The following is a 9,549-nucleotide window of genomic DNA, read 5'->3' as shown; positions in this document are numbered from 1 at the left end:
ACACAGTTCGTAGCTATGACTCCATTCAGGCCATACGCAAAGATCACCATCACTTTCACCTTTGATTGTTGGCGGCAGAATTTGTTCCGCCACGGAGAGTCAGAACCTTTCCATTGTCTCCACCGAGACATCAATCCTGGCTCAAAATTTCGTATCCAGGTTCCATCAAGTGCAACACATCTTTTCACAAAAATGTTCTCCTTCTGTCCGATAAGAATGAAGCAGTTATTCTGCGATTCTTCGGCGGCTTGCTTCCTGCTCTTTAGTCAGATCATACAGAAACCATTTGGCGGCAACTTCTCTCATCTTTAACTTTTCAGTTACGACTCTTTAAACTGAAGTGACAGACATTCTGGCCTCACACGCTATTTCTACACATGTTTTTCGGCCATCTTCTCCCAAAACATCTTTAACGGTAACCTTAGTGGTGTAGTTTGTTTGCAGTTGATGGCCTTCCACTTCCTGGATTGTCCTCAGTCTGACCTTCAATGTAACGAACGGACCACCGTGGTACTGTGCAGCGATTCATTACACTATATCCACACCTCTCTCTCAAAGCGCTTTAAATTTCCGTTACGTTCTTTCCACGTAGGGATTCGACTTTAACCTGTCTCAGCTTCCATTTCACAACTGAATTACTCACGATAGAGCACGCGAAGCAGCAAAAACATATACGACCGTCACACCTAAAGTCTCGCTCACAACTGACACGAATTTCAATTTTATTGCGCCACCGTAACGGTCGCGCACGCGCACTGAGCAAGAATTTTGAATTGACACTCGTATTATTATTATTTTGTATAATTACTATTTGTCATTAGTAGTAGAACATTTGCTAGACATTTGACTTCTTCATCAGACACGTTTTCCTTCTTTTCTGCGACCGAACTATCGATTTTATAACGCGAATGCATATCGCGTCGTATTGTTCGTATTTTATTTTATCGTGGTGTCAGGCGTTCGAACGGTAGCGCTATCAGATTTGTCGGAACGCGAAGCGAATCGTAGAGAGCAAACAAAAATGGAATATCGCAGCGTTGATACAATGAAATGTGAGAACGGTCCCCGGTTTGCAGGAGACGGATGGAAAAGTCCTGCCATGGTATTTACCCATGCGGACGCTCGCAGATGGAAGCGCAAATGGTACACGCCAGTGTATTCTTCAGCGTACAAAAGGCGCAAAAAAAGAAGAAAAAAGAAGAGCGAGCCGGGGACTCTGCGTGCTCTTTTGTAGTCCCTCTCGCGTCATCTCCAACCGGCGGCTGCGCAACGCTCCGATCTCGCTTTGCATTGCACGTACGCGATCAGCTGTCCTTGCGAACGCTGGCGTTTGACCACATTAAAGTCTTCGGTGCTACCTACAGCTACGTAATGTAGGAGAGAAATGCTTAAATTGTACCACTTTTGAGATTTTACTTACATTGCCCTAAATAGTAAGACACGAAATTATTTAAACAATGCTTTTGTAAAATGTAGGATGTTTGACAGAAATTCTTAGAAAAAGAAACTCCTCATACTTGATTTTCTAAACATTTGCAAGTGGTACAAATTAGGAATCTGGTTTCCAAATTTGTACCAGTGGCTGAATAAACTGTACCACCCTTACAACTTTTAGTACCCTGACTTATATATATATATATATATATATATATATATATATATATATATATATACATTAAAAAAAGTTTTGCGTCACCCTGGTTCCCAGAACTTCTGAAGATAGACGTTCAAAAATGGTTCAAATGGCTCTAAGCACTATGGGACTTAACTTCTGAGGTTATCAGTCCCCTAGAACTTAGAACTACTTAAACCTAACTAACCTAAGGACATCACTCACATCCATGCCCGAGGCAGGATTCGAACCTGCGACCGTAGCGGTCGCGCGGTTCCAGACTGTAGCGCCTAGAACCGCTCGGTCACCCCGGCCGGCGAAGATAGACGTTGACTGCGGATATTGTATCACAGACACAGTCCCTTTGACTGTTCAGATGTCACTAAACCGGCCCAAAGATGTAAAAGACCATGCACGAGCAGCGCCTATTAGACGGAGAGGGTCCGACAGGCGATCAGTTCCATTCATTTCACCAGGAAGGAGGTACACGGCTCGTGTTGTCTGTAGCTCAACCATGCCTAGATGGTCAATACCGCGGTTCGATCGCGTCCGCATTGTTACTTTGTGCCAGGAAGGGCTCTCAACAAGGGAAGTGTCCAGGCGTCTCGGAGTGAACCAAAGCGATGTTGTTCGGACTTGGAGGAGATACAGAGAGACAGGAACTATCGATGACATGCCTCTCTCAGGCCGCCCAAGGGATAATACTGCAATGGATGACCACTACCTACGGATTATGGATAGGAGGACCCCTGACAGCAGCGCCACCATGTTGAAAAATGCTTTTCGTGCAGCCACAGGACGTTGTGTTACGACTCAAACTGTGCGCAATAGGCTGCATGATGCGCAACTTTACTCCCGACGTCCATGGCGAGGTCCATTTTTGCAACCAAGACATCATGCAGCGTGTTACAGATGGGCCCAACAACATGCCGAATAGACCCCTCAGAATTTGCATCACGGTCTCTTCACCGATGACTGTCGCGTATGCCTTCAACCAGACAATCGTCGGAGACGTGTTTGGGGACAACCCGGTCAGGCTGAATGCCTTAGACACATTGTCCAGCGAGTGCAGCAAGGTGGAGGTTCGCTGCTGTTTTGGGGTGGCATTATGTAGGGCCGGCGTACAACGCTGATGGTCATGGAAGTCGCCGTAACGGCTATACGATAGGTCAATGCAATCCTCCGACCGATAGTGCAACCATATCGACAGCGTATTGGCGAGGCATTTGTCTTCAAGGACGACAGTTCTCGCCCCCATCGTGCACATCTTGTGAATGACTTCCTTCACGATAACGACATCGCTCGACTAGAGTAGCCAGCGTATTCTCCAGACATGAACCCTATCGAACATACCTGGGATAGATTGAAAAGGGCTGTTTATGGAGGACGTGACCCACCAACCACTCTGAGGGATCTGCGCCGAATCGCCGCTGAGGAGTGGGACAATGTGGACCAACAGTGCCTTGATGAACTTGTGGATTGTATGCCACGACGAATACAGGCATGCATCAATGCAAGAGGACGTGCAACTGGGTATTAGAGGTATCGGTGTGTACAGCAATCTGGACCACCTCCTCTGAAGGTCTCGCTGTACGGTGGTACAACATCCAATATGTGGTTTTCATGAGCAACAAAAAGGGCGGAAATGATGTTTATGTTGATCTCTATTCCAATTTTCTGTACAGGTTCCGGAACTCTGGGAACGGAGTTGATTCAAAACTTTTTTGATATGGGTATATATGTTGACTCTTACATAGAAGATTACAGGAACCAGCCACTGTTTACAACGCTATTTATTTGTTTAAACAGCCGACGGGTTCATCTTCAGACGGTTAGTTCACGTTTTACATTAGCTTTCGCCTTTTCTTTCCCCAACTGACGAAATTTCCTTGGGGTGGTCACGCCCTACAACCAAACCCAGAAGTGAGACAATGTCTTTTTAACTGTAATTGTGCCTCATAACCATGTTAAGTGATGGAAACAAATTACTAAAGGGAATATGTTTCGGTTACTTACGATGAAGAATCCGCGCCATTATGTTCCAGTACAGACTGCTTATGATCTTGCGGCAGCGAAAACGCAGCATGCTGAGGAAGGTAGCTTTATGAATTTGCTTGAGGAGATTAAAATATATGTACATAACAGCAAGTCACCACAAAATCATCTCAATGAACAAACCGAGATTGCCAATGCAGCCTTTGTTCAAAATTACATTCACCTGATTTCCAATTTAAAGTAAAAATAATAATAAAAAAGCTAATGAGATGTTGTCCACAGTTGCAGTATATGTATAAACACAATCATCTCACACCGTTTACTGTGTTTTCAATCTGTGCTATAATATGTCCATAGTTGTAGTATTTATTTACATACATCTGGTCCTTATCATTTACTTTGGTTCCATGTATACCATAATACTTACATAGTAACATTGCAGCAACACTTTATAAGTGACAGCTTTATATGTTTAATTTTAATCAGTTCTGTTTCAATGTAAATAGTAAGTAATGTAAAATTAGCAAATTGTAAATTTCTACTTCCCATACATGTACATAACGAAATATCTCTGCGATTGGAAGTATTTGGCGTTGTTATGGTTGTAATATCTTTGTATACATACCTCCATGTAATGAAACGCATACATATACATAAAAAAGTGCATTATACAGTTTTGGCTGCTGCAAGATGATAAGCAGTCTGCATTCGAACATAATGGTGCGGATTTTTCATCGTAAGTAACCGAAACATCATCCTTTTAATAATTTGTTTACATCACTTAAAATCGTTGTGAGGAACAATTGCAGTTGAAAAGACATTATCCCACATCTTGTTTCGGTTGTAGGGCACGACTACCTCAAGCAAATTTCGTCAGTTGGGGAAAGAAAAGGCGAAAGCTAACGTAAAAATTGAACTAGCCGTCTGACGATGAACCTGTCGGTTCGAAACCGGTAACGGTTCTGTTTCAACAGATAAACAGCATTGTAAAAAGTGGCTGGTTACTGTAATCCTCTACGTAAGAGTCAACCCATATTTTGTACACAGCCAAAGGCTCAAAATGTGTTTTTAACAAAATTGTTTTAAGATATATACTAGTCAAAGTTTAAGAAAAAATCCATTTTTTAGTTTTCACACCACTCTTTGCAGGCGTTGCAATATAACTTTTCCGCTCCCTTCTCCACCCTTTGCGTGACTCCACATTTTCCATTTCACACATCTGATCATCTCTTCCACTCCATCTTTCTTGGACAATTCGTTGTACCATTCTTCCATTTTACGAATGATTTTCTTTGGTGGCTTCCCCGAAGAATACGCAAAAGACTTTCTTTTAATACGTGGAGCTGTAGTTCTAGATTTCTTCTCCTGTGCTTCGGCTATGTCTTTTCTCACAGAATAACGGGCTAGGCCCAAGTTCTGCTTGCAGTTCTTATCATTTACCTCGCATTCAGCGATATTTTCTTGGATGGACAACTTCAGCCCAGTTTTCGTTCGACACACCTTCTTATACACAGGCCGTTTCGTCCTGCAAACTCGAACGCAAGTTTTCTTGAGTCAGACATGCTTAAACCGAATATCGTCTCTTCAAATGCAAAAATATGCGCTTCCAATTAGTTTTTAACTTCGTTGGAAAACATTCTACTGTGGCCAAAATCTTTTATATCTCCGTTTGCAGTTCTGTTTTTATTTTCAATATGCCTCTTGATTGGCTGCGGCACTTTATACGTGCGTACGCATTCACTTAATCGATGATCCCCTTTAGATGTGCTGCTACATCCAAATACAGAGCATCTGTGTTCCACTTTCCATAATGCCTTTCTATTGACATCTGAGATACCAAATAAATATTTAAGTAATAACTTAGAATAAAGAACGCCTCAGTAAATTCACACCCTTTTCAAAGATTATGTTTCACTAATGACGCTAAAGACATTTTTTAAACCTCACTATATGGGCTAGTTTCGTAAACTGTATCAGGAACCAAATCAAAAACTTATGTCAGAACATTATAGTCAGCTTAGCTAATTTCTGTTTGCAATTTCCTACAAATGAACCACAATGAATACACATAAATGGCTGCCTGAAAACTAAGGTTATTCCATGTATACACACCCATAAATAAAACATTCTGTTACCACTTACCTTATAACAGTAATTCTCTTCGCAAAGTACACAAAAAGTTAGATGGAAACTACAGCAAAAAAACGCTGTTTTCAGAGATGTTTTCCTCAATACACACACAGTTTTTGCCACTGTTATGTTCCTTTTCATGTCTTCCTTGCACCATCCATCATGGGTTATTCTGCAACAAATATACCTTCGTTATCACCAATCCTGATGTTAAGTTTCTCGTTGTTCTCATTTCCGCTATTTCTCATTACATTGGTCTTTCTTCAATTTACTCAGAGTCTATATTCTTTACTCATTGGACTGTTCATTCCATTCAGCATATCATGTAATACCTTTTCAATTTCACTGAGGATAGCAAATGTCAACAACTAATCTTGATACCGATATCTTTCACCTTGAATTTTAATTCCACTCTTTAACCTTTCTTTTATTTCCGTCATTGCTTATTCGACGTACACATTGAACAGCAGGGGAAAGGACTACATCCCTTTCTAACACCTTTTTTGGTCTGTACACTTTGTTCTTGGTCTTCCATTCTTACTGTGCCCTCTTGGCTCTTATACATATTTTATTTTTCCCATCACTCCATACAGCTTACCCCTATTTTTCTCAGAATTTGGAACATCTTGTACCATTTTACACTGTCGAATGCTTTCTCCATGTAGACAAATCCTATGAACATATCTTGATTTTTCTTCAGCAGTCTTGCCTCCATTATCTACTGCTACGTCACAATTAGCTCTTTGGTGTCGTTGCCTTTCCTAAAGCTAAACTGATGGTCATCTAACACACCCAAAATTTTGTTTTCCACTCTTCTGTATATTATACTTGACAGCAATTTTGGTGCATGGAATTTTTAGGTGATTGTGCGATAATTCCCTCAGTTGTCGGCTCTTGCGGTCTTGGGAATAGTGTGTATGATGTAATTACTGGACTCGATCGACCCTAGGACCAGTCTCAGGTAGCACCTGAAGAAGACAGCGAGGCACGCTGTTGAAATATCGAGCGAGAACGACGCGAATGTCCGGCTGGATTCCCGAATATCCAAGATGTCAGTGTGTATGATGTTTTTCTCGAAAATATGACGTTATTTTGCCAGTTTCTTACAGTCTACAGACCAACGTGAATAGTCTTTTTGTTACAACTTTCCCTAATAATTTTAGAAATTCCAGTGGAATGTTACCTATCCCATCTGCCTTATTTGATTTCAAGTCTTCCAAAGCTCGTCTAAATTCTGATTCTAATACTGGGTGCCCTATCTCTTCTATATCTACTCCTGTTTCTTCTCCTATCACGTCGTCAGTGACCTCCAATGCATTCTTTCCACCTATCCACTCTCTCCTTTGCATTTGACGGTGGAATTCCCAATGCACTCTTAATGTTACCGGCCTTACTTCAAAATTTCACCGAAGGTTGCTCTGAGTTTTCTATATGTTAATTCAGTCCTTCTTACGCTCATTTCTTTTTCTATTTCTTCACGTTTTTCATATAGCCATTTCGCCTTAGCTTCCCTGCACTTACTGTTGATTTCATTCCCAAGTGACGTATATTTCTGTATTCTTGAATTTCCCTAAACATTTTTGTACTTCATTCTTTCGTCAATAAAGTGAAGGATTTCTTCTGTTACCTATGGGTTCTCCGCAATAACGTTCTTTGCACCTACGTTTTTCTATCCAACTTCTATGATTGCCCTTTTTTAGAGACATCCATTTCTCTTCAAGAGAAGTTCCTACTGAGCTATTCATTATTGCAGTATCTATAGCCTCAGACCACTTTAAACCTATCTCTTCATTCCTAAGTACTTCCGTATCCCACTTCTTTGCGTATTTGAATCTTCCTCACTAGTATCTTAAACTTCAGCCTACTCTTCATCGTTACTAAATTGTGATCTGAGTCTACATCTGCTCCTGGGAACAACTTAGAATCCAGTATACGATTTCGGAATCTCTGCCTGAGCATGATGTAATCTCACTGAAATCTTCCTGTACCTCACGGCCTTTTCCAAGTATACCTCCTCATCTTGCGAACAGAGCATTCGCTATTACTAGCTGAAATTTATTGCATAACTCAATTAGTCTTTATCCTCTCTAATTCCTATTACCAAACCCTTTTTCTCCCATAAACCTTTCTTCTGTTCCTTCCCCTACAACCGCATTCCGATCCCCATGACTACTAGAATTTCATCTCCCTTTGCGTACTGAATTACTCGTTCAATATCTTCATATACTTTCTCTATCTCTTCGTCTTCGGCTTACGACGTCGGCATTTATACCTGTACCATTGTTCTCAGTGTTGGTTTGCTGTCGATTGTGATGAGAACAAGTCTACCACTGAACTGTTCACAATAACTCAATCTGTTCCCTGCCTTCCTATTCACGACGAATCCAGTTCGCGCAATACCATTTCCTGTTGCTGTCGACGTTACCCGCTGCTCGTCTGCCGTATGTGATAAAATAACTTGTATCAGAACAAAATTTTAACTCTCTGATGATGAATTGCTTTAAGCTGGTGTTAGCGTGCTCCGTTTGCACTAATGCGACTGAATAATCGCCACACTGGATGTACATATCGTCTGGTTTGCGTCACAACTTTTTTCCGTAAATGACGAAACACTGCCGCGACTGTGTTTTAAGTTAAGAAGGGATTGCAGTCACTGCATATGTTATCAAATTCATTTTATTATTCTTTACTGGTTTCCAGCATTATAGTACGATATGCGCCATTGTCTGTAGAGGAAAAAGATGTCAGTCGAACAACTTCATCACTGGTTGGAACGTGTGAAGATATTTCTAATTGCGAATGATATATTTTTCTTCATTCTGTTATTTTGCTTTCTTTTACTCTGTACGTATATCTTTGATGGTTTAGAATAGTTTTTTTTCTACAGTATGAAATGTAACCGTTATTCTTTTTTGCTTTGTTAATAGTGCTCTTTTCAATTCAGCACGCAAAAGTTTCACTGTACGTTTATCTTCTTTTTACTGTTTTTGATAATTGCGCTGTGTAAAACTAAATGTAAAATGTAGAAATGTTGTACGAACTGTGATGTGAGAGCGTCATCTATAGTGGAAGTGGAGCACTTACAGTCTAGGTGTGAAGTACGCGCATTTGTGCTGTGTATCCGTGCCAGACAGAAATGCAGTCAAATTTTACGGCTGCTTTCTCGAGTTTTGTACACGTTTTGAACTAAATATTAATGGGGACGTTATGAAACAAAACACTAGACTGTGTGGATACTGCGAGCTTCGTGGAGTACCATAAAGAGCAGTGACAATGGCCACGTGAATAGTGATTGTCATTATTAGAACCGAACTGTTTGCACTGAGTTGCACGAACTAATGTACTTTGAGTTTATTGTCTTGTGTGCAACTTAATGAGTTGCCGCGCGCGTTAAATCGTAGCCGACACCCTGGAAATTTTTAAACGGTTTGTTACTTGTGGTATGGTTTTCGCCATAACTATGAATTCGCAATCGTTATTGCTAGAAGCGGATAGAATGGGATCGGCGAGCCAAGGTGAAATTTATATTGTTTCGAAACTGTGTACGGGACACTGATAATGGATCGTGTGTGTAAGAGACATTATTGTCGCGCATATACGAAACTGGATCTAAATAACGATTACATCAGACCGGCTTATCAGAAAGAGAATGGAACGAAGGATATTATCGCCTGGAGAATCAATCTTTAAGCAAGAGACTGTATTCATTGTACTTTCACAAATGATGGAATGACATTAAGTATGCCGCCAGCACCAACGATCCACTGTCAAGGTCTCAACGCACCGATAGCAAAAAGATAAGTTGCAATGCA

This window comes from Schistocerca americana, chromosome 1, assembly GCF_021461395.2.
Source record: "Schistocerca americana isolate TAMUIC-IGC-003095 chromosome 1, iqSchAmer2.1, whole genome shotgun sequence".
Taxonomy (NCBI): Eukaryota; Metazoa; Arthropoda; class Insecta; order Orthoptera; family Acrididae; genus Schistocerca; species Schistocerca americana.
This window is presented reverse-complemented; position numbering follows the sequence as displayed.